Raw genomic sequence first — 25,732 nt, 5'->3', positions numbered from 1 at the left:
TTTCCCCAGGCCCAGGGACCACTGCTCCCCGGGGACTTCGTAGCTGCCAGCACTGCGCCAAGAGCCTCAGATGGATGCACCCCAGTTCATCTTCACAGACTCTATAAAGAAAGAGTAACCCTCCTTTATATAAGCCCATTGTACGGATACAGAAATCGAGGCTCAGAAAGGGGAAGTCACTTTCCCCATGTCATCCAGCCCAATAGCCAAAGGCTGTGAGGGTCTGTGCGCTCCTGGATTGGATTTTTCTGGCAGATCCTCCTTATTTCATTCCCATTTTGGAACATGTGAGCATGGAGTTGTCTCCAGTGACAGCAGAGCCTTGATTTGATACTTAAAATGCCAAAAGAGATTAAATTCAATGTGTGTGTTCTTGAGAGGAGAGACAATTCATCTAAGCCTTTGAATTTAATCAAAGTTTTATGTGACTTGGCTCACATAACAGGATTGGGGGGGTCCTTTTAATGGTCACAATGTGTGTGTGTGTGTGTGTGTGTGTGTGTGTGTGTGTGTGTGTGTGATGTTCCCAGAGCCAATACGAAGCAGCCAATGAAAACTCGAGGCCTAATTTGGACAAGGATGGCACTCTGTGATATCCCCATTTTAAGTATCTCTGCAAAATGCTGGACTTAACTCGGCCTCATTAGTCAATGCCTCCCCCAACCCCCTGCCTTAGTTTTTCTAAGCACAGGGTATTATATAACAATTCGCCCTTCAGATCTAGGCAAAACATGCAGTGTGATAATTACAGTCAAGTCAAAAGAATTTTAAAAAACTCTGAATTCAAATGCTTCCATTTCAGGAAACATCTATCTCTCTCCACCCCCACCCCCGCCCCCATAACTCCACTACCCTCCACACACACACACTCACACACACGCACACATGCACAAGCCATCAGAAACTGTAACCCAGAGGTCCGAATTTTCCACGGTCTCAAGAGATGGGATTGCACAGTCAGAGAGAGGCAGAGAGAGAGAGAGAAAAGCTTAGCAATTAAGCACACCAAATAGCTGTCTCTCCCATTGTCTGTGGTCAATTAGATGTGACTTCAGCCCTCATATAATGATCCCAGGGCAAAAATGTCAGAATTGCTCAAATCTCCTCAGTCCCCGCCACCAACATTCGAGAGCCTCTTCAGCTAGAGCAACTTGGGTGCAGCAAAAAACATTATGACATGGAGGGGAAAAAAAAGTTTATTCTCAGCAGCACACAGCGCTGGTGCGTTTGTTTAGAAAGGACCTTAATTAGAATGTTAAAGATGACACTTGGAAGAGAACTAAGCTTAGGATAAGTTTAAAACATTTTACAAGTGAAAACATTCCCATCAGGCCCTCTCCTCCCCCAGACTAATTTCTCCAAATGTCTGTGCCACTGGAAGCAGAAATGCACAGCCATTTCTTTGTTTCTTTCGAGCATGTTTTCACAGCATTTCAGGCTGTGCAGGATCTGTCCCTGCCTTGGTTGGATCACTAGCCACAGAAAGTTAATCCTGTCCATCCTTGGGAAACCACAGAGGACATGTGTCATTGCCACTCAGTGGTACTTCTCTTTCTTCAAGGGTAAAACCCAGTTTCCTTTTAGGGGACACTTCCACTCTCAGCTCACGTGGTGCAGATGTGGCTGAACCCCACCTCTGGTTACCTCTAGATACAGTCCCCTGACCCACCCTGGCTAATCAGAGGCTCCTCTCTCATAGTCACAGGGAAGTATTGGGCTCATGCCCATCTACCTAAGCCAGTTAGGGAGTTAAGCCCTGGTAACTCCAGGGAAGCTTAATCCTAGGACTTTGCTGGAGTTTTGGGAGGAAGTTCTCTCTCCACTGTGATTGGCAGCTGTAAAAATAATGGAAGCCTGGAGCTGCCAAGAACTGCCTCTTGAGGAGGGCCTGCCTGGAGCAGAAGCCAACCCGGAAGAAAACGGAGCCCAGAAATTGAGAAACAGACAGCAACTGAGCCCCAAGCAACATAATTTGAAGTCCTGGATCCAGCTTTACTTGCAGTTAGCAATGCCACTGTTTGTTTTAGTCACATGAGTCAGTAAATGTCTTATTTTGTTTTAGCTAGTTTTTCCGTTACTTATAACCAAAAGGGTCCCGACTAATTAAAAAATAATCCTCTGCTGTTGATGAGCCGACTAGCATCCTTCTCTTCTACAGGGTTCCTCAAGGAACATATCCTTGTGTAAAGAAATTCCATACGGATGCCACTCATTCTGGCTGATGAGAAGCCCCAGAAGCTTTGGGACCTTGAGAGCCCTCCAAAGAGAAATTCATTGTGCCAGATTCTACTTCTGCCCACATATCTGTCTCAGCCTCTCTTTCCTTCTACCTGGCTCATCTCTGTATTGAAAGACAGACTTGTGAAAGTTCCAGTGTGCCTCATAGGAAAGCATGAAATGATCGCAGGAGCAAGGGCAGAGAGAAATGGTCACAAAGACAAAGGTTTCCCTCCTCCACCTCCAGCAAAAAACACTTTCATGGGAACACATATGACCGTGTGGCCTTTCCATACTGCAGAGCTATCTCAGAAAGAGTGGCCAGTCCCACACATTCTCGCAAACAGTGAGGGCTCTCTGCTAGGATCTGAGCTCTCTCTGTATTGGAGAGAGAAGGGCCTGCCCTCAGGAAGCCTATGGTCTCTCCATCCTCTCAACACCTTCAAGTCTTCCCATTCACTGCCCCTCCTGCTTAGAAAGCCCTCCCCTACTCCCTTGCCTGGCTAGTCTCTACTTCTCTTTCAGGTCCCAGATCAAGAGCTTCCTCCTCCAGCAAGTCTTCTTTGACAGTTAAACAATGTCAGTTGCCTGCCCTCTATGCTCCACTGCAGCTGTGGTCACATCTCACATAACTCCAAGCACTGCCATTGCCTGCTTATTTGTCTGTGAGCATCCTGAGGGCAGGAGACCGTCTCACATTCTCTGTTCCATCTCCAGCGTCCAGCAGCATACTAGCTGCAAAGCAGGCATTTCCAAATGATTGCCAAGTGAACGTGTGCCTGAATAATGAACTGTAAAGCTTGTCTCCTCTGGCAACAGGAGACAGAGTGGGAGGAGTAGGAGAGGGGTTGGTGAATGACCCATGGGAGAAATCTGGCCCACTGCTTGTTTTTGTAAATAAAGTTTTATTGGGACACAACCACGCTCATTGTGCGATAATGGCAGAGTCAAGAAGTTGTGACAGAGACTATATGGCCCACAAAGCCTAATTTATTAAACTATCTGGCCCTTTGCAGAAAACGTTTTCTAATCGCTGTGGCAGAGTTATCATTAAATATGGGGGCACCAATTAAGAAGTTGCATAAATAGTTTGGGCAGGAAATAAAGCTGGCAGTAAAGCAGGAAGAGAGAGAAAGGGGTGCACTCTACCTAAATCAAGGAGGTGCGGCTCAGCTAGACTTGGAGATCGGCAATGTTAAGAATTGTGCACATAGGGCCGGCTCCGTGGCTTAGCGGTTAAGTGCGCGCGCTCTGATGCTGGCGGCCCGGGTTCGGATCCCGGGAGCGCCCTGAGGCACCACTTCTCCGTCCAACGCGAGGCCGAGTCCCACGTACAGCAACTAGAAGGATGTGAACCTATGGCATGCAGCTGTCTACTGGGGCTTTGGGGGGAAAAAACTGAATAAATAAAATCTTTAAAAAAAAAAAAAAGAATTGTGCACATAGGGCATGTTCGAATCTTTTTCTGAATTTGCTTCCCATCACCAGATCTCTGAATCATAAACACACATGTGCATATACAGGCTTCAAACTCAGTAGCAGTGGGCTTATGAGAAGATCCCTGATGGCTTCAAGCTTCTGCACTCCATATGAAAGGCATCCTCTTCTCATTGGTGCTCAGAAGACAAACTAAGTGATGCTGCCCTTCACCTCAGGCCTGGTGGGTGCCACGCTCTGTGCTGGGTGCTTTGCATCAGTAGTTCTTAAACAGGGGTGACTGCTCCCCAGGAGACATTAGTCAATGACTGGAAACACTTTTGTTCTGAGGAGGAAGGGTTGCTACTGGCATCTAGCGGGTGGAGGCCAGACCATGTTGCTAACCACCCTACAATGCACAGGACAGCCCCCCACCCCAAAGGATTACCCAGCCCCTAATGTTAATAGTGCTAAGGTCTAGAATCTCTGCTTTGCATGCATTACATCTCTAATCCCCCTTTATTTCGTTGTGAAGGTTACTGCAGCCCAGAACTGGTAAATCATTTTGCAAGGTCTCAGCCACAGGTACCTCTTAGGGAAGCCAGGAGCTGAACCAAAGCACGTGTTTACCCCGTGCCAAGCTGTCTCTCATCTGGCCAGACAATCACCTGGTGGGGAGATTCGTTCCCAGTTTGAAATAAACAAACCTCTCTCTGTCACATATACTATGACCCCCAAGACCTATTTTCCACCTGGCCGTATGGTACACTCTGTGGGGAAGTCAGGTGCTGGAATATTGGAGTCCAAGACGCCAGCGTTCCATTCGCCAGATTAGGGAGTAACTCTTGGTGAGTTAGAGCAGCAGCCTGGGGAAATTCTGCCAGCTCGAGCCTGAAGCCTGGCTTCCAAAAGCTCTGAGGAGAAGCTAGGACAAGCAGGGCCAGCTGGGAGCACTACTGGGGCACGGATGAACCACCAGCCTCTACCCAAATTTGTGCCATTCCGGCATGCCCAGGGTGCCGAGCTCTAGGGACAGTGTCCATGGTAGCCAAGGAATCTACAGGTAGCATTCAAGTCCTTGGTGCTCTGGATTGCCCTCCTGTACCTGGAGTTCTGAAACAGATGTTGGTGGGACCCCCTGCAGTTACTTATTAACACTGACAGCCGTTCCAGAGAGACCCTAATTAATATTCCCAACATTAGCACTTTGGGCTAATTACAGCTAATATTTAATTAAGATCACTGTACTTCCTATGGAATGATTTTTCACCTCCAAATGGCTTCAGAGATGTCTTTCTTTCCTCCCTAGTGACATTCCTGGATTCTTAGCTTAGCTGAGATGTATTTTCTGGAAAAATACATTCGCATTAAGGGCACCTTTTCCACTCCAGGTCAAGGCAAATCTTGGGCACGTGAACAGGCTCCTGGTTGAAAGCCGAAGCCAACTTCACGTAGGTGACAGTGACAGGCAAAAATTATTCAGGCTAGACATTCCCTCATTTGCAGAAGCTGCCTTCTTTCTTCTACTCCAATGCCAAACCTCCACCTTTTCCTAAATAAGTGGATCACAGAGATTCTGATATTTACTGAGTCAGGGTGCTTGTGGGTGTTCTGAGTTGATGGGGAGGGTGATTCTACTTTGTACATATCCCCCACATCATCGAGCAAGTGCTTCAAGAGATTTTGCAAACCTAACATCTAATTTTCAATGCCTGGGTTGCAGCAAAATACACAAAAGGAGAAGAAAAAAAAAAGCCAAGACCTCTTATTTTAGAATGCACTATTACTGCTGCAGAAGTGGGTAGAAGCTTGAAATAAAGAACATCTATTATCATAAATGTAGAAGAAACTTCCTCGTCCTTAGGCACCAAACCTCAAGTAGAGCAACTCATCAGTGGCAAGATGATGTGGGACCCCCAGCATCACCCGAGACACCCCGACAGGTAGCTTACACTCCAGTTACTGAGAGCAAAAGAATCACTAAAATGCAACCAAGTCTGATTCACCAAAGCAAAAAAATAAATAAATAAATGTCATTTCAATTTAAATATTTTACTGAAGCATGAAATAGCCAGGATATTATTGCTATTTTAAGACAAACACCATAATCTCACTATTAGCATAGTGTGTCAACTCTGTTGCATGCAGGCATTCAGGGAGACACTTCTCAAAGACAAGGAGGATTTCTTTGGTCATTGAAACATCTTGCATCCTTCATGTCGTCTCTGAGACGGGCTCAGGAGACAGAGTTAGAGAGAAAAGGAGAGGGCTTTTTTTCCCCAGACATTTCCCTTCTCCCATTCATTGCCCTGAGTCGTTTAATAAGGTAGTTTTGGGAAACTAATATGAGAACAAAGGGTGGCCAGCCCATCAGACTTTGCAAAATATTTTGGCTCAAAATCTAATGCAAACCACATTTCAAGTGAGGAATAGTCTTTACGTGGCAGAGCACAAAACGGGTATATTCTTTTCAGTGTAACTGCCTAACTGTCACTGAGGGGAAAAGTGTCTGCTTTCACAGCCCCCAAAGTGGACTTTAAAATAATCAAGTATTTTTCTCTCTGTGTGTGTTTTCCCAGCTTCAATTGTCAAAGGTCTTGAGCATCTTCTCCCCTTTGGCTTCTGGAATTTATTTGTCCCCAGTCCATTTCTTGCCCCGAAAACCTCTTCTGGCCTAAACACAACCTTAATGATGAAGAAATGCACAGGAATTGTCCAGCCCTAATACACCAGCTGACTGCATCTGTCTACACAGCTAAGGAAAACAGCCACTTGGCAACGGGACCCCCACCAACTCGGACTCGCTGGAGGAAACTATTTGCTCTCGGTTGCCTGCAGTTTTCTGTCTTGCTGACAGTTTGTTTTACTTTAGTTTAAGTAGTGTGATCTTGTTCTCCTTCTCTGGCAAGAAATCTCGCATATTCAGAGAAAGTCTCCGGGGCTGGATGGATCCGCACTAAACTGCATCACGCCCCCGGGACATTGAAACACAGAAGAGAAATGCAAAATTACACCATTAACCTGCTGCTTCTAAGACCGGCTCAGTTCCACACATCAAGCAGAAAGCCGACACACACACACACTCTCGGCTGAAATCCTCTCCTTTCCCCCGGCATAATGCAAGGAGCGAAGACGCATCGCGGAGAGCAACAGAGACAACGCAAGGAAAGGCTTCGGCTTAATTCAAATAGCAATTTCGAGTGAAATACAAAAACGGGAGAGAGATACCTGCTGCACCATCCTGCTTCCTTTCTCCTCCATAAACTTAGCAGCTGTTCTAGTCCCACACCACAAAGCATCTGCCCAGAGCCAGCCTCAATTACGAGCGAGGGTGTGTGCGCTGTGCAACGTGTGCATGGCCGGGATGTCGGAGGGGGAGCTGAGGCCGCCCGACTGACCTCCCCCTCAACATCTGACTGCTCCCAAAACCAACCCCAGATGGGACTCTTTCCGCCAGCGAGGCCTGGCCCATCAATCACAGCTCGCCCCTCCTCCGCTCCTGCTCTCAGTTTCAGAGTGCACACTGAGCAGATGATTATATAGAGGAGGAAGAAAAAAAAAACAAAACAAAACACAGCGCTCTACTACATTAATAGCTGTTTAAAAAACATTAGAAATACTATCCTATGCACCGCCTGGAGCTGGAATTTTTCATTACTAAACTAAATATATGGTATGCAAAGTTATGAAATCCACCAGGGAGCTTGTTACTATCCTATTTTGTTTTATATTTTTAAGAGGGGAGGAGGCGTTGGGACGAGCAGGAGAAGAGCCAGAGGAAGGATGAAGAAAGAGCTCAGAGAGAGAGAGAGATGGCGATAGGTCAGTGAAAAAAATACCGTGAGAACACTGGGAATGAATTTGTAACAAAGCTGCATGGTTAATTACAAATTGATCTTAAAATACTGTAACTGACGATTGTTGGGAAGATTTGGAAGCCGGGCTGCTTTGTAGACTAGCTGTGTGATCTTGGGCGAGTGTTGCAATGCACTGGGCTCTAGTGTTTGCTTCTGTTTAATGGGGATAATGGTGAGTTACTTCGTGGGGAAATTGTGAGGATCAAAATAAAAATGAGATCATAGCAAAAAAAAAACACACAGGGTCTGGTTCCTAGTAGGCACTATATAAACAGATTCATTCATCCCATTCAATAAAATGGTGAGGAAAATCCAAAACCATCTTTGTCCCTATGGCCTATATAGTCAAGAGGGGCAGCAGGCTCTCAGGAAAGGAGCCCACAGATGACCACAAAATTCCAGCGGTGATAAAGGCTATGAAGGAAAAGCATAGGGGTCTCGCTTTCTCCTTTTCTTGAACTTTTTTGTCTCCCCAGCTCATTGTTTTTCCTTCTTTCCCAATGAGCAAAAATAAAACCTCGTACAAAAAAATCCCCAGTGATTTCAATGCCAAATGCTGCATCAGATGCCAAATGCTGCCTCTTTACTTAAAGCTGCAAATACTTTGTTCTTCCTTTATTATTAAAACTACAACAACCCGAGTGAAATGTCAAAACAATTTCAGTTTTTATTCGGTCGTGTCTCTCTTGCTCAGCGAGGGAGAGTTTCAAGAGCCCCCTCCACCCTTCCCGTGGACAGCTGCTTATCGCCGAGATGCCCTGCTATGAAAGGAGAGATCTTGCGACACTGGAGGGAATGGATGGGGTTTCTGAAGTGATTAAACTTGTAATTAAATTGTACAACAGAGGAGGAGGTAACGATGGAAGAGGCTGCCTGGAAGACTTCAACTTTCCTGGTGGTCTGTCAGCGGTACTAGTTCAGGTAGCCCCTGGGTGATTTTTTTTTTTTTTTTAATTCCCAGCTCCCCAGAGTTGGAAAGAAAATCTGGTTAAACAGTATTTGTGCCATCCTTGCATTTCTATTTCCAGTCACACTCTGGGGGTACCTCTAATGCAGAATTAAAATAAGCAGCCCTTTCAGGTTCCTAAAGGGATGTGTCAGGTCCCCTCTCAGAACTGAATAACCTCAGGGGACCAGAGCCCCTTCCTTGCATGACTCCAGCCCAACATGTGGATTCAGCAGCCATTCTCATGAGCCATACCCTCCTGTTCTCACTGACAACTGAAAAGCCCAACTTCTGTCCTTCAACCTAAGAAAGACGGACAAGACCAAGACAGACAAATTCCCTGGTGAAGCATGTTCTGGGGAGTGATAGAGAAAATGCTAAAAGAAACCCTAAACAAACCACTAAATAGAGAAGAGCGTTTCAGGTAGAAACAAGCAAAGGGATACCATAGGACATTGGTCCTTAGCCAGTGGACCATCAGAATCACTTGGGGTATTCTTATTAAAAAAATCAGATGCCGGGACTCCACCCCAGACCCACTGGCGTAAAATCTCCGAGGGTAGGATCCAGGCATGCGAACTGGGTAAAGGTAGTTCTGATACACAATCCTGGGGGAAAATGTTCTGTGTTTTTTAAGTTATAGGTGTGATCCCTTGGGCTATAAAATCCCTGTAGGGGGTTATCACACCAACATTCTTTGAATAAAATAGACTATACCAAACTAGAAAAGAAGAGAATAGAATAGTAAGAGTTAGTATCGTTTCATGAAACTTTTATGTGGGCCAACTGGGTTGCAACAAAAAATCTTTTCTGGATTGTGGCGAAATAAATAAAATTAAAAACACCGTGCTAGGTAATTTCTAGCGCTTGTTACCATCTAACTTTTCGTCAGTGCTGTGACTGTAGAATCAAAGTCAAATGTTGAGAAGTCAGGAGCATATTGGTGGAACTATTGGCAAGTCATTCAACCGCCGTGTGCCCCAGTTTCCCTATTTAAAAATATAAATAATAATACATATTCTTCTTCCCAATGAGGCTCTTGTGATGCTTTAGGGAGGAAATCGATGGGAATATGTTTTGTAATCTAGAAAGTCCTGTGAGCATATGTCCTATTGTGGGAATGAAATTAGTCCCCCTTCTAGTATCGCAAAGTGCTCCCTCTGGAGTACACACGGGGGGGGGGTGTTGGATCCTCGTCTACTGTGTGCCAGGCACTGTGCTAGGCACTTTTATCCTCACAACCACCCCCATGAGATAGATTTTATGGTCCCTTTTAAAAATAAGAAAACTGAGGCTCTCAGCTTTTCCAGAATTTGAACTTAATTTGGTCTTATTGAAGAATTCCTGCCATTGAAAACAAAGATGGAGATGATGATGGTGATAAAGAGGATGGTTATGATGATGAAGATGGAATGATCATGATGGTGGTGATAGTGATGATAGTGGTGATGATGATGAAGATGGAGATGATGATGATGATGGTGGTGGTGGTGGTGGTGATGATGATGACGATAGAGATGATGATGATGATGATGATGATGATAGGAAAACCTTTCCTGAGCACTAACTATGTCCCAGTCATTGTTCTAAGCACCGAGGATACAAAATTCAACAAAGGAGCTTTGCCTCATTCAACAAGAACCCAACATGGTACATACTGTTATTCTCTTTCCAAGGGAGGTAGAGTTACTTCTTTATATTCACACAACTGATAAGTGCTAGTTACACAAATCTGTCAGACTCCTAGGCTCTGTATTCATAAGTAGCTGGAGATGGGTTCAAATCTGACCTCAATTAGGTGAACATACAAACCCTGGTTTCCCTAACTACACCAGCTTACAAAAAAAGCATCTCTTGAACAACAAACTCTGAAATTGCTCTGAGGCTATTAATTATAATTTACAAAAACAAACAAACAACAAAGATAACAAGAGTCCATGTCACAGATTCAAGTGAAAGCAATTTATTTCATTTCGCTTTCCCAGCCTCGATAGGGAAGCAGAGAGAGAGGCCAGAAGCCATCTTGCTGTGGCTGACAAACACCAGCCCCAGAAACACAAACAAGCTGAGTGGGTGGCAGGCTTGCAATGACGAGGTGTCATGTTTGCAAAATGTTCCATACTGATTTTCCATTTGGAGTCACAGAAGGCAATGTAGAGGTTGTTTTCCTCAACTCCTTAAAAGTTAGTGACAATCAAATATTTACGGCGCTTTGTCCAAGTCAGGTGCCTTGATCTGGTTGCTTATGAGGTGTTATTGCCAAAGGGAAATGTGCTTGTCTGTTAAAAAATTAGCAGCCTCTGGAGTAAGTGAAATTCCCAACCAACTGGATCAGGCACTTAAGAAGATGGATTTTCTCATCTTGCTCACCACTGTCCCAAGGTCTCAGAGGACCCTGACTTGTCCTTTAAAACCCTTGTCAAAGTTTGACATTATATACATTTTGAGCCTGACATTATATGTATATTTTTATATTAGATATACTTTTGTGTCCATCTCCAACTAGACTGTAAACTCCATGAGGACGGGACCCTCATCTGTTTTTCTCATCACTGTTGTCTCACGCATTTCTGACAGTAGAGAGCACACACACCCACATTCAGAAGTTTTGTTGAATGAAGACCAAGTTCTCAAGCTAGTTCCTTCATCCCTACTAGTACCAAGACATGCTCTGACTCACCTAGCACCTCAGGGCACTGAGAAATAAGGTCAAACCATCAAATATTGCTCTGCACTGTTGAAAAATTTTGCCCCATTGGAATATCCAACATTGTACTGAAGGATTTCTTGTTGGAAGGTCATGCAGCATAGGACTTCACCTGCCTGTATGTGAAATAGCTATAAATGCCTTATTATTGCCTATTATTAGTAAGAAGTAACAGCCAGAACAGCTGTTATTCATTGAGTTCTTTCTAAACATCAGACAATGTTAGTCACCCTATATATATTATCTAACTTCATCTCTACAGGAACTATATCTTTTAAAAACTTATCTTTATCACACCTACTTCACAGATAAGGAAGCATAAGGTCTTGAAGCTAGTAAGTGGCAGATGCAGACCACAAATCCAGGTCTTTTGCCAAAGATGAGGTCCTTTCAAATATGCTATGATTGAACTCTTTGTTGGCTAAGATGAAGGATGATATTTGTAAGGGTTATGGTGAAACATTTCAATCACAAATTATTTTCTGACAAATCCCTGAAGTATCCTAGCCAAAGACGGAGGTTACCAAAAAGGCATGAGATCATGTTCCTGCCACTCCAACATCCAGAACCCAAGTGGGTTAACAGTGTTAATTATGAAGATGGTGATTGTACCATTATTGATAACAACAAAAATATAATTAGAAAGTCTCCCAACATGTGCTTGCAACTGCCCTAAATCTTCTATAAAGGTAACTCCCTCAAGGCGCCTCACAGCCCTGTGATGTGGACCCAATCATTGTATTCATTTTAGAGATGGGTGGCTTTGAGAGGATAAGCAAATAATCTGAGGTCACTCAAATGGTGCATGCTGAAACTCATATTTGTACCAAACCAATTCTGACCTCAAAGCTGGAAGTTGAAAAAAAATTTAAAGAAAGTTCCTGTGTACCTTTCCGCCAGTTTTCCCCAATGGTAACCTCTTGCACAACTACCGTACACTGTCAAAACCAGGAAATTGATGTTATATGACCACTCTTTTACATTATTGCAAACATAACGAGAAGTTAGGGCAGTAAAAGTTCGGCTATTGTGAGTATTGGCTATCAATACCATCACAAAATCATCCTTGCCATCTACCCCTGAGTGACAGCTAGAGCTTCCCACCACTGTCACAAATATAGGGATGCAGACAGAGGGCAGACGAACAAGTAGAAAATTGAACCAAGCAAATAAATATTAGCAAAGACTGTTTTTCATAAGAGAATGAACAGATAAATGCATTTTAAATTATCATTCAATAAGGATTCTTTACCTCCTGGAGAGGGAGGAAAGCTTCAATCCTGAGCAGACTTCTACTTCCACAATCTATCTCCTTTCACCACCAGCTATTTTCTAAAGAAGGGAGAAAAGTTCTCACCACCACCACCATCACCACCAGGGTAACATCAGTGTCAAATTCATATTCAAGATGAATTTCAATGACTTGCACCATTGTTAACACTGCTACATTTAGCCAAATCCACAAAAGGTAAAGGATGGATTTTGTTCCCTTAAATAGCTTGTTTACAGTTACCCTGCAAATATGATTTGGGATAATATCATTGAGTTACCTGTTCCATCATAGGTATCCAGAGGATTCCCTGCCGGCTTCTAAAATGGGAAGTTGATAGATTTGGTGCGAGGCAACTTTCTTTGTAAGAGGGGAGGTCACTATACATACAGACAGCACAAAGTAGCCTAGAGAGATACCAGCTCCTCTGTGGATGGTGCTGGGTAAAGCATCCCACTAAGAATGTCACTGAGGGTCTGTCACTAGATTTGGAAAATTGGGATCATTAAGTCACACTGCTAGAAAGAGAATCATATCCTCTCCCCATTGGAATAATGTTACAAATAATGAAATGTTTTAGCAAAGGGAAAAGTAAACGTTCTAGAGAGAAACCAGTGCAAGGAGTAGATACCACTGTCTTGTACATGTATGGATTCAGAATCATTTCCCTTCATACCACGTCATGAAAACTCAGTTTTCCATCCATCAGCAAAGTCTACGCCCCAGTGCCACTAATCAACATTTCTTCTCCTTCTTCAATCTCTTATCAAAACTGAATGCCTAAACATAGCTGAAACAACCCCATAACCTTGAAGAGACATGCCAAAATAAAGACACAGACCTACCACCCCTACATAGTTTATAATGAATTTACAGAACCAAACCTTTGAGTGCATTTTCAATTACTCAATTCCGTCACATGACTATTATAGGCCTCTCGTAAGATCGTAAACCCCTTAAGGGCAGGTACTTCTTTGCCATACACATCTTCAACATTTCCCTCTTTTTCTTCCGTATTTTGTAATCAGGTATTTGACATGATAAATATCTGCTGGCTTGCATTCACCTCTCTTGTAGAAAGATGTCTAATCTGGTTACGGCAACAGACAAAGATGATAAAATATGACCTTGTCTTTCATTGTGTGTTGCATAAGTTTTAGCTTCTAATAGTTTGCCAACTGGAAAAAAAGGCTGTCATAAAATGAATTATACTTGGACTTGGTAGAAATGAAATTGGGAAAGACTGCCAGAAAGCAAGGGTGATGAACTATTCAAATAGGCAAGAACTTGATATTCATGGAATTATCTCAGCAGCTAAGTATTGGGCATCTTCTGGATGGCAGGTAGGATGCTGGGTTTAGGGGCTACAATGATGAAGAGGATCAGTGTAGCCCAGGTACCTCTGTAGCTACAGGCAGGCAGGAGTCACAGAACAGTCCAGGAACCTGCAGTGCAAGGGGCTATGTACCATGAGAAGAGAAATATAAGGAGCTAAAGGAGCTCACCTATCCCTGATGATTTATCAGGGAGGACTTTCCAGAAGTGATGTCTAACTGAGAGTTGCAGAGTGAGCAGGAAATAGCCAAGTGGTACAAAATAGGTTGACAAAACAACATGTGGGATGGCCAGTTGTAATGTTGTGGTAGGAGGAAAGGGCTCATACCCAGAGAGGCAGAATCAACGAAAAAGAAGTAAAAGAAAGCGATGAGGCTATTTTCAGAGCCACAGGACCTACAAAATATAGGGCTGAGATAGAGACCTGGAGGGTCCTGGGTTGTAAGGCCCTTGAGGACAGAGACCCAGGTCTGTCCTACTGGGCACCATATTCCCAGCACTATCAGAATGTCATGCACAGAGCAGATGCTCAACAACGTTTTGGTTAAATCCAAGAGTAAATGCTGTGATGATACATGCCAGGATGAAGCTAGTCAAGGGAAGAAAGAGGAAGGGTAAGAAGAGAGAGGGATCTGATCATTTCAACTACACCCTTGACATTACTTTTTCGCTTGAAGCAATTCAATGCTAGAAATAAACAGAGGAAACAGGTGATCTGTTTAGGTAAATAAATAAGACAGAGGCTCATCAATCATCTTCTTCATCACCATCATCACAATAGTTTAGCCAAGGGTAGGATGTAAAGGTTACTGGAAGCATTTACACATTATCTGTTTGAGCTTTACATACCATACTGGAAGGTAGGTAGGATGGGTACCATTCCTACCCATTTAACAGAAAAGAAAGCTGATGCCCAGGTAACTCAGTGCCATGCCCAAGTTCAGACGACTAATAAATGTTCTAGCTGGGATTTGAACTCTAGATATATTTCCACTGTACCAAACTGCTTCCTGAGTTTTCCATTAATATGACCCAACAAATCCAGCTGTATCAATAAGCTCAATTGCGTGATGCATTTCTGGGTTTCCTCCATCCCTGTCTCATAAACTTTTACATGAAGAATAAGAAAACTAAACATGGACATTACAACAAGTGAAACTCTCATCAGAACAAAGGGGAAATAAAACTTTATTGGCCTTACAAACTCAATACCACCTGACTTAGCCCAAGCACGCCAGTACTGAAGTTATTACTACTTTTTGTAAGTAAGTTCGGAGAAATTGAAACCAAAGACATCCATCTTCCTAAGTGAAGAACCGAGTTCAGTAACTGGCCCTGTCCCAACACAAGGGTGTCTGAGCCTGTAGTCTTCAAGCTAAGTAACACTTGAGACTGGAGAAGCTTGAATTCTTCACACATGTTTGACCAGTGTATAAATGTTATTTTTCTACAGCTAAGGGTGTGCGATATTTTAAGGATATCTGCCTGAGTGAATGATAAGCTGAGAGGGTTGTACAGCTGGGAGAAGAGGACGGCCAGACTGACTTAAAAAAGAAAAGGTTTTGCGAAACACCAAGGTGGATCTGAGGAAGACAGTGGATTTTCGGAAATACGGGCGAAATTTGCCTTATTTGTATATAAGAGACAAATGGTCTAATGGTGAGGAATTTTATTCAGATGTCAACAATGTAGATGTCTGTCCAGATAAATCGTGTGATCACTCTGTGTACAACTTAAAACATTCAAATAAATTTATCCAAATAATTCTGAGGCAGCTACAGCTAAGAAAACTGAGGGTGATGAAAGTTAGGTAAGTTTAATTCAAAAGGCCTTCAAGGAGCAACCTTACAATATTTTCAAATGGGATTGCATAGCATGTGTTTTTGCAGCATGTAATTGCTCATCAGCAGCATTCATCTTCTTTACTAACTAGTTTTCCTTATTTGATTTTTAACATGCCTATTTTCTTCAGGCAGAACAGAACATTCTTGGAACCCACCCGAAGTAGACAAAAGGTTGTCTTTATACCCGAGTATTATTGACTAATGTATCTGACTTAAGTTTATTGAACACCTATTGTTATAGTTTGAATTGTGTCTCCCCTAAATTAAAATATTGAAGTCTTAGCCCCCAGTATCTCAGAATGTGACCTTACTTGGGAATGGAGTAATTGTAAATGTAATTAGTTAAGTTAAAATGAGGTTATACTGGAGTAGGGTGGGCCTCTCATCTAATACGATTGCTCTTATAAAAAGCGGAAATTTGGACATAGACGTGCACACAAGGAGAACACCATGTGAAGATGAAGGCAGAGATGAGGGTGATGCTTCTACAGCCAAGGGATGCCAAAGATTGCCAGTGAAACACCAGAAGCTGGGAGAGAAGCAAGGAACAGATTCCTCCTCATAGCCCTAAGAAGGAATCAACCCTGCTGACACCTTGATCTTGGCCTTTGGCCTCCAGAACTGTGAGACAATAAATTTCTCTCATTTAAGCCATCTAGTTGGTGATACTTTTTTATGGCAGCCCTAGGAAAATAATACACCTACTATGTGTGAGTCACTGGAGACACAGCGTTACGTGAAGTCACTCCCTACCTCATGGAGCTTAAAGTCCAATGATAGAAATACAACAACCCAGTAAACCAGCTAACAATGATGTAATATCTTGTCCTCTCACTCCATTCTTTACACTTAAGTGGAGGAAGTTGGTGCACATAATAACAATTTTCATGCAATCTCATTTGATCTCTGTGAAGCAGGTCTTGAGATCCCAGAAGGAGAAGTTTAAGAACTTGAGAGCTCTGCCCCGGCATTGTGGTTTCACCCTGGGCTGTCCTAATGTGGTAGCCATTAGCCGTGTGTGGTCATTGAGCAGCTGAAATGTGGCTGATGTGAAATGAGGTATGCCGTAAGCATAAAGTGCACACTGGATTTCAGAGACAAAGTACAAGGAAAAGAATATAAAACGTTTCTTTAATAGTTTTATTTTGATTATGTGTTGAAATGATAATAGTTTGGACATATTGTGTTAAATAAAACATTCTTGGTTATATATCGAGACATATTGGGTTGAACAAAACATTGAAATTAAATTCACCTGTTTCTTTTTACTTTGTTTAATGTGGCTACCAGAATATTTTAAAAAAGGAAACCTACATATGTGGCTCATGTTTGTGGCCCCCATGGTATTTCTGTTGGATAGCATTGGTTATACCCACTGGTTCAAGCGAGGGTCACAGAGCTGGGTTGGGTCCCTGTTTACCATTGAATAACTGAGGAGTACAGCTGAGATTAAACTCAGACCATCCAAATTTGAAGCTCCTTAACAAAATCAAGCCACCATCCTGGAACTCAAGGTGAACATCTTCAAAAACATCCTCATGGAGATGAACCCAGAAGAGGGAAGCTTGATTCTGACACCTCCCTTCACCCAATCTTTGTGATCTTAAAATTCTTCACTTTACCTGACCCTTTCTGCACAATTTCTGCATCAATCCCAAGACAGCCTTTACAGAAGGCCGCTTCTGAACAGAACATAACTTTCACTTTATCGAATCCGACAAATCTCCCAAGGCTCTGAGAATCTGTCTAAAGTATCTATTTGGGGACAGGAGAGGTAAAAGGCTTTTAAAAGCTTGTTTTAACTCCGTGTGAAATCAACTGACTAATATTTATACTGGGCAGCTTTCTGCAAAGATGAAATAAACTCTCTACAAATAGCCTACAGAGCTCAGACATTCGCTGTGTGTGAGGTCAGGGAAGAGCCCTTGAACACGTTCCGCTGCGCAGGATGCTTAAGGCATCAGCAGACATTCTGAGTTAGATCTTGGGCTGCAAGGTTATCCACTGGATTTGATCAGAAAGAAGCCAGTTCTTTTTTAAATCTCACAGACACATGGTAGGATGTCCTGCTTTCATTCATTCATTCACTCACTCGAGATGTATTTCTTGACTACGGTTTAGGCACTGAGAGATGCGCTAGAGACATTTCCATCTACTGTGCCTAACCCCTGGTAGGCTCAGAATCAGCATTTGTTTTTGCATTACTATAAAATACATTCAGACTTGAGGAAACAGTCCCTGCTCAAATGGAGATTAATGAATAAAGAGAGATACAAGATAATCAATGTTCAAAGCAGGTGTCATGGATTTCATAAGTCTAAGTGCAAATTATCATCAGAGCCAGAGAGGCAGCATACCAATTCAGTGATGGAGGGTGTATCGAATACTTCTTGAAGGATGGGATGGTCAAGATGAGTCTTAAAGGAGAAGTTGGATGAGTTATGTGGAAATCCAAGCAGAGGAAAAGCATGGACAGTAGCTTCAGGGCATCAAAGGACGCAGAGAAGAGGGTTATATGGCTGGAGTGTGTGTGTGGTGGGGATTTTGCAGGAATTGGAGCGAGAAATAAGGTTGAGGGCATACAGAGAAGAACAGGATATGCTATTAAAGGAGTCTGGATTTGATCGTTTAAGTAATGGGATGCCATCGAAGAGTTCCAGGAATGGGAACGGCCTGGTCAGATCTGTGTTATAGAATGACCACTCTGGCCACAAAATGACTAATGCATTGGAGAGAAAAAATGGTGGAGACAGGGAGAGAAGAGCAAAGATGACAGCGGTCATCCCTGAGAGAGATGACAAAGCAGGGGCAGAGATGGAGAAGGGCAGATGGAATCAGAGGCCCACTCGCAAGGCTTTCTTTGCATCAATAAAGATATCAATGGCTCTACTCTTAACTTTTGCAAGCTTGCCTGCGTCCAGTGCAAAATAACTGATTTTCAAATTTTTAATAGGATTTTAATGAACATTCTCCACCCCCCCCAAAAAAAAAATATCTGGAACAATTACATGAAATAAGGAAACTGCTTTTGTGTTCTGTAGTCTTTTCTCATTAAATCCTCACAAGGATTCTGACTTAGATATGACCATTCCATTTCATAGATGAGAAAACTGAGGCTTGAGTCAAGGAATGACTTTTACTGAACAAGTCACACTTAATAAGAGCTTGAGCCAGAATATGAACCTAGCCTGGTGTCTTCTATAGGATTTCTCTGGGATGTTCTTCTTATTGGTCTCCTCTCTGTATGGGAGCCCTTATTAATAATCTAGAGAATTCAAAAATAAATTTAAATGAGCAATTTCAGTGAGCTTTGGCTGGTTTTCCAAGAAATGGTCTAGGTTCTTTGAGGAGACAAGGCAAAAAACAAAAAAAGATAACATGGTTCTGACATTAAGGAGCTTAAAGACCGGGTAGAGGACATTTTTGCTGAGTTCTAGAATGCAAGCCATCTCCAGAGTCAGAAGGTCTGCTGTCCAAATTCTGGCTCTCCATCTTATTTGGTGTATGACTTTGAGTAAGTATCATAACCTCTGTGTGATTTGGCTTCTCTCTATATAATGGGGATACTAATTGTATACTCTTACAGGGTTATTTATGGAATAAATTAGACAATGCATATAAATTTCCTGTCACCATAGTTAACAGAAAATATGTTCAATATATATTTGTTATAATAGTTATGGTATCTGTGCTATTATTGTTGTTATTGTTATTTAAAAGAGAAATCACTTGGATGACAGTACACAGTGGGTGAAAGAAAATTTTCCAGAAAAAAACAACCCATCAAAACCCAGCCTGGGAGGAAAGGAGCAGGTTGAGGGAGGAGAGAATAAGTTTGACTCATCACACCCACGATCGTACAGTGGGCTTGGAAAATAACACACGAGCCCCTAGTGGCAGGAAGGGCAGAAAAGATTTCTCCTTGAACTGCACCTTCTGAGTCTTGGACTGAGCTTTGATTCTGATTCATCTAGAAGCATTTAGTAAGATGGTCACCTGTATTTTCAGCCCTGCCAATCCCATGTGGACATGGTGCTTAACACCAGAATTGGAATTGACAACCACCTCAGTCCAAAAAAATCTGAAAGCAAGGCTACATAGATTATCTCCTCTCACCTTCACCTATTACAACCCCCACCCCCCCGTGTTGACATTGCTAACTCATGCCATACTGGTGAAACCTCCATTAACCACTCCCTGAGAAGAAATCATTCACAAGCCAATATAAATATCTCAAATGAAAAAGGTGCCATTACTTACGATCTTGATTCTTCAAATATCCAAGGGGTTGTTTTGACTCTCTATTTGAGGAGAAGGCAAATTATAAGAATCCAAACTAAATGCGAGAATCTAGTAAAACGATGACGATGATTGTATCAGTTTCCTATTGTTGCTGTAACAAATTACCACAAACTTGGTGGCTTAAAACAACATCATTGTATTCTATTACAGTTCTGGAGATCAGAAATCTGAAATCAGTTTCACTGACATAAAGTTAAGGTGTCAGCAGGGCTAGCTTTTTCTGGAGGCTCTGGGGGGAGAATCTATTTCCTGGCTCTTTTTGGCTTCTAGTGGTCCCTTTATCCATCTTCAAAGTGCATCACTCTACTGTCTGCTTTTGTTATCACATTGTCTTCCCCCGCAACTATGATTCTGACACCTCTGCCTCCCTCTTACTATCAGGACCCCTGTGATTACATTGGGCCCCTCGGCGTAATGCTGGACAATCCCTCCACATCAATATCCATCACCTAATAACATCTGTAAAGTCCCTTTTGTCATACAAAGTAACACTCACAGAACTCACAGGTTCCAAGGCTTAGGATGTAGATATATTCGGGGCACGTTATTGAGTCTACCACAACGATGCTATTCTAGGGAAACGCTGTCCAATAAAACTTTCTAAGGTGATGGAAATATTCCATATCTATGCTGTCTAGCACAGAAACTGCAGCCACATGTGGCTGCACCTGAAAGGCAGATACTGTGATTGAGAAACTGCATATTAATGTTACTTAGTTTTAATCAACTTAAAGAGCCACACGTGACTAGTGACTGTCTTATGGGACAGGGCAGTTCTGGCATAGGCATCAGTGAGCTCCTGTTACCTCATCAATACCATTTATAGGTCTAGGAAAATAAAATTAAAGCATGATTATACAGAAATGCATGATTTCTTGTACATAGTCATTTAAGCACAGGTACATCATTACACTTACTAAGGCAGGGAAGTTGGCCCAAGTATTTTTTCTTTGGTTTTTCAGCACCAAGGACAGAAATATGAAGTGTTTGGGGCCTTGACTCTTCTCTGTTAATCTACATTCCTCTTACTCAAATTTTACAGTATTCTGATTGGCGAATAAATCCCAAAGAACTGAATTTTAAGTCTGTTTAGATTATGTTGGGAATCAGTGCCAAATGCAGAATGCAGACAAAACATGCTAGGTAGTCAGTTTATTGTAGAGCTTTTATCCACCTTTAGGCATATTAAGTTTAATGCTAAAAATTGAGCCAGTTCCGTGATATACAAGCATGAAACACAGGGTTTCAATACTAGGAAAATGAAATAAATATATTAGATAGTTTTCTTAGCCTAGGAATTAATGATATAGACTCTATTTGTCAATATTCAGGATGATAAAGAAGAGACACACAAGAGTGGTGGAATGAAAATTAACTAGGTAAGGAAGATTGGGACAGAAAATTACTGAATTTGAATTACTGAAATTTAAATAATTCCTAAAATTTTTCTTAAATAAGAAATAATAAGATCCAATTTCTTGTGAAAATTTGAATGGAAATAAATACTATGGCTATAAGACTGTTACCTGTTAGGATGTGTCACTGGGAAAAAAAAGCCCAAGGCCTTGGTGGACCACAGACCCAAATATAGTAATAATGAAATTACCTATTAAGAATAAAGAAGCCAACAGAGGCATATGAACACTACATAAAGCAGAAAACTTGAGACAGACAGACAGAGAGAGAGAGAGAGAGAGAGATCATTCAGAAGCTTCCCTTGTCCCCAGCCCAAAGATCAAGAAGGGTGGCTAATATGATCTCTCAAAGGAATTCTGAAAATCAGAGAGACCATACCGCCAGTCAGTCTAATGTTCAGTGTGTTTGGTCCAGCTATCAAAGGCTATATCTGCTTATGATAGAGGTATATCACGTGAGCAAACTGAATCTTAAGGTAAAACCCAAGGAGACTCCCTTACTTCCAAGTCAAATCAAGGCCAAGAACAGAATGAGAAGTTATAGCAAAGCTGAAGTGAAAGATTTAGAGCCAACCAAATGGTCCTAGGGAATGGTAGCATAGAGTCTAAGAAAGAGGGATGTGGCATTACCAGGCAAGCAAAGGTGGGGTGGTGGATGGTTTCAGAAAAAATCTAATTATTTGAATATCTTGTTACAGTTAGAGGGCTGATCACTGTATTTCAGAGCCAGATGGGGGGCAGGGAAGATGAGAAGTGTGGGCCACTTCTTGGGCTCCTCAGAATTGTTGATGGATCTCTAGACCCAAGACAGCAAAGTAATTCAACTGTCTTGTTGAATCCCTAAACCCTCAAATACATTTTATTTTCACTGTCTATGAAAGCAATTCAGCAGTATATTTTTAGACTTTCCAAGTGTGGAAAAGAGATTTTCAGTATTCATTTTTAGGCCACCACAAGAAAAAAGGAGACTGAAATGCTCTAGACTTCAATGGCTTGTTAGGATAGGCATCTTCACTATGGGAAACATGGGAAAGCTCATTTTACCAAGGCTAGAAGATCAAGAACAATTTGACGTATTCCGAAGGCTATCAAAACTCCTCCTTCAAAAAGATTTGAACTTGGATTTGTGAACTAATGTGGACCATGGTTTCACACTGCTTTTTTGCTCCAAGTTCCTTCCCTAAAGTAGAATTTGCTAACTCAAGTTAAAGTGGGAGTTGAAAAAGTCATAGTTTAATTTATTTTAATTCTTCCCTGTTGATAGATAAAAATGGAGAGTGTGGGTACATTATCCCTTCCCTCCCTGTCGGACTCAACCCCTCCAATTAAGAAGGCAGCCTCATTGGCTAAAAGAATCTGAGCTGCACATGGTGAAACCAGAATCATAGACCAATGCACTCTCAGCAGTGGCTACAAGTTCTGATAGACACTCTACAAACCTCCTCTGGCCAGGGGTAGAGTTGGACAGAGCACTGCAGCCTCCTTAGCCCGTCAGAACTAGCGGCTCCAAGATCAGAAACTGCATGGCTATTATTACAAACGTCTGAGCTCTTGGAGAGACAAAGTGTCATGCTTTTCTCATTACTGCCTTGAAGAAGGAGAAAAAGTCAAATCAGATGTTTTTGCCAATTTATTCTGGCTCAGAAGACTGATGGAAGTTCTGCAGCCTCCTGGATTTGGAAGCTGGCCTCTTGGCCACATGGCAGTAAACACACCAGGACACAGATTTAAAAGAGAAGAGAAAACAGGGAAACATTGGGAGACACAAACCCACCTCTGGTCTATTCAAAGAAGCATTTTGGAGAGAGTCACATGTGGAGTAAGATCCCAAGAATTTCACTCTTCAAGCTCTCCGACCCTGGACAATTCATTTCACCTTTTTAAACCACTGTATCTGCATCATTAAAGGTAGAAATTAAGTCTTGTCTTGGTGCGCTAAAGTGTGGATTAAAGATAATATGTATAATTCTCTCTCTAATCCTCAGTTTTTCCATCACCAAAATGGGAATGGTGAGAGTACCTTCTACAAATGATTAATTTGAATATTAACTGGGATTAGGTGCTAACCGTGCTTAGCATTAGGACCTGGCATGTATTACGAGATGAATCAATGTTAGCTATCATAAGACAAATTATTCAATAATTGTCCAAAGGTACCTGAGGCAGTTCCTGGCACTTGGTACATGCTTAACCAAAGGTAGCCTCTAAATCACTCAAACATTAACTCTGCTGAATAAAAAAGATTTCAGTTAGAGGCTCCCTAATATTACCTCATAGGGCAGTCTTAGGAGAGACAGAAGGACAAGAAGTAAGATGGAGACAGACAGAGGCAAATCAACAGAGAGATGGACAGAGAGAGAAAAACAGACACAGACAAAGACAGACGCACACACGGAGAGAGAGAAACTGAGATTCGCAGCAAGATTTTAGATAGATAGACAGACACAGGTACAGCCATTTAGCTATATATAGATGTATACACACATATATATACATCTGTATATAGCCATCTATCTACATCTCTCTATAGATATATTTGAAACAAAGGACGGAAAGGAAGAGGGGAAAAAGCAGAGCGGCACAGCCAGCCCCTCTGCCAGCCCAGAACCACAGCAGCGTAAGTGCATGGGCTGAGAGAGCTGAGCCCCTTTTGCCTGCGGGCATTAGCGCACTGCAGATAGAGATGTACGGGGGACCAACCCATCAGTCATGATCGCTGGAGGACACGGAGCAAGGCAAGAGGATTAGCAGCGCAGCCTGCTCAGGTCTCTTTCCTCTGCAGCTTCGCTTTAATTACACATCACCTCCAGTGCTTACTCCCGCCCACGTGCCCCTCCGTTCCCCAGGCCCGCCTCCTGGAATCTAGGCTCCAGAGTTAATTAGAAAAGAGGCTCAGAAAAAAAAAAATATATATATATATATATGTATCCATTCCAAAGGGCGGGAATCCCCGAACAGAAATTATCAGATGTTGGTAATAAAGATTTTCTTTTCCTTGGAATTGAGATTGACTGTTAAATGGCCTTCATTAAGATGCAGCTTTTTTCTACCCAGGACCTCTCCAATAAAGCTATTCGGGATCTTACTGAAGAGGCTGTTAGCTCCTCTGAGTGGTGAAGGAGGGGGCACTTCCAAAGGCTGAATCCGGATCTCTCAGGAGAATGTTGGTGCGTGCCCGGAGAGGTTTGAGGGCATGTGAGTGCACGAGAGTGTTTGTGTGCGTGGCATCTGGTCTGGGCGTGTTTTCACACAGATGTGAATAGGACGAGGAGTGGATTCTCATGTGCTATTTGTCTTCGTACATGGAAAGGGGGAGGGAGGGAAAGATGGCAGAATCCTGCAGGACTGAAGGCAATTCTCACTTCCGGGAACATCCATCCCTTCATTCATTCATTCAACCAATAGTTATTGATCTCCTATTTCATGCCAGGCAAAGGTCTCTGTGCTGGCCATAGAACAAGATAAATTCCCCAACTGCCTAAGGAGTGCCTTTGAGTATAGGCGACAGGAAACTGACCCATAAACACAGAGACAGAGATAATATGATGACCTAGAAATGTGATGAGGACAGGGGCATGGAGCTAGAGAGTGATGGGGGTGCTACCTAGATAAAGGAGTCAGGGAAGGAGTGAGCCATGTGGATATCCTGGGGAAAATAAGGCACAAGGAATTGCAAGGTCAATGCCTTGAAGTGGGGAGTGCGTTTGGAACAACTTAAGAGCAGCAGCAAGGAGTGGCTAAGGGCCTTAATGTTGGAATCTTAACTCTTGCCTGGCTTATCTCTTAGGAATAGGCCCGAGTGTATGTCCAGTCCCCTAGGCCTCAACTTAATGGTTGATTTCTTAGCCTCTGCTCCCTAATAGCAGTGAATGCCAGTCAGAACACAAGGGAGGCCTTATACATTAATATCAGGCCTGGCTGCATGCAATGGGCTCATCTTACGGGAACTGGACACTGTGCATGCCAGGCGCTTCACCTGTTTTTCTCCCAAATCCTCAAACAACTCTACAGAGGAGATGCTGTTCTTATGCTCAATTTATGGATGTGGACATGAAACTCAGAGAACTTAGGTGACTGGCCCAAGGTAAGATTAATTGGACAAATATAAACTGCCCACACAAAAGAGACACACGTAAGGACCCACAGACAGTACAATGAAGTTGCAGACACATCAGGTGATACCGCAGGGCAGAAGTTGGCAAACTTTTCACGTGAAGAGCCAGATAGTAAACACGTTCAGCTTCGCCAGGCATATATCATCTCTGTTGCAACTACTCAAGTCTGTCATTGTAGCCAGAGAGCACCCTGGACAATATGTAAACGAATGGGTGTGGCTGCGGGCCAATAAAACTCTATTTACAAAAGTAGGTGGCAGGCCAGATTCAGCCCACAGGCTGTAGTTTGCTGACATTGGCTCTCGAGT

The 25,732-nt window shown here is 42.7% G+C and overlaps 1 protein-coding gene across 3 annotated transcripts in view; it reads right to left on the bottom strand.

Annotated features, from left to right (window-relative positions):
* The window catches only part of RBFOX1 (RNA binding fox-1 homolog 1), a 354,626-nt gene that overhangs the window by 169,318 nt on the left and 159,576 nt on the right, over positions 1-25,732 (bottom strand). The gene's annotated exons all lie outside the window — the stretch shown is intronic.

The sequence above is a fragment of the Ceratotherium simum genome, chromosome 26, assembly GCF_057802395.1.
Source record: "Ceratotherium simum simum isolate JZ-2026a chromosome 26, ASM5780239v1, whole genome shotgun sequence".
Taxonomy (NCBI): Eukaryota; Metazoa; Chordata; class Mammalia; order Perissodactyla; family Rhinocerotidae; genus Ceratotherium; species Ceratotherium simum.
This window is presented reverse-complemented; position numbering and strand designations above follow the sequence as displayed.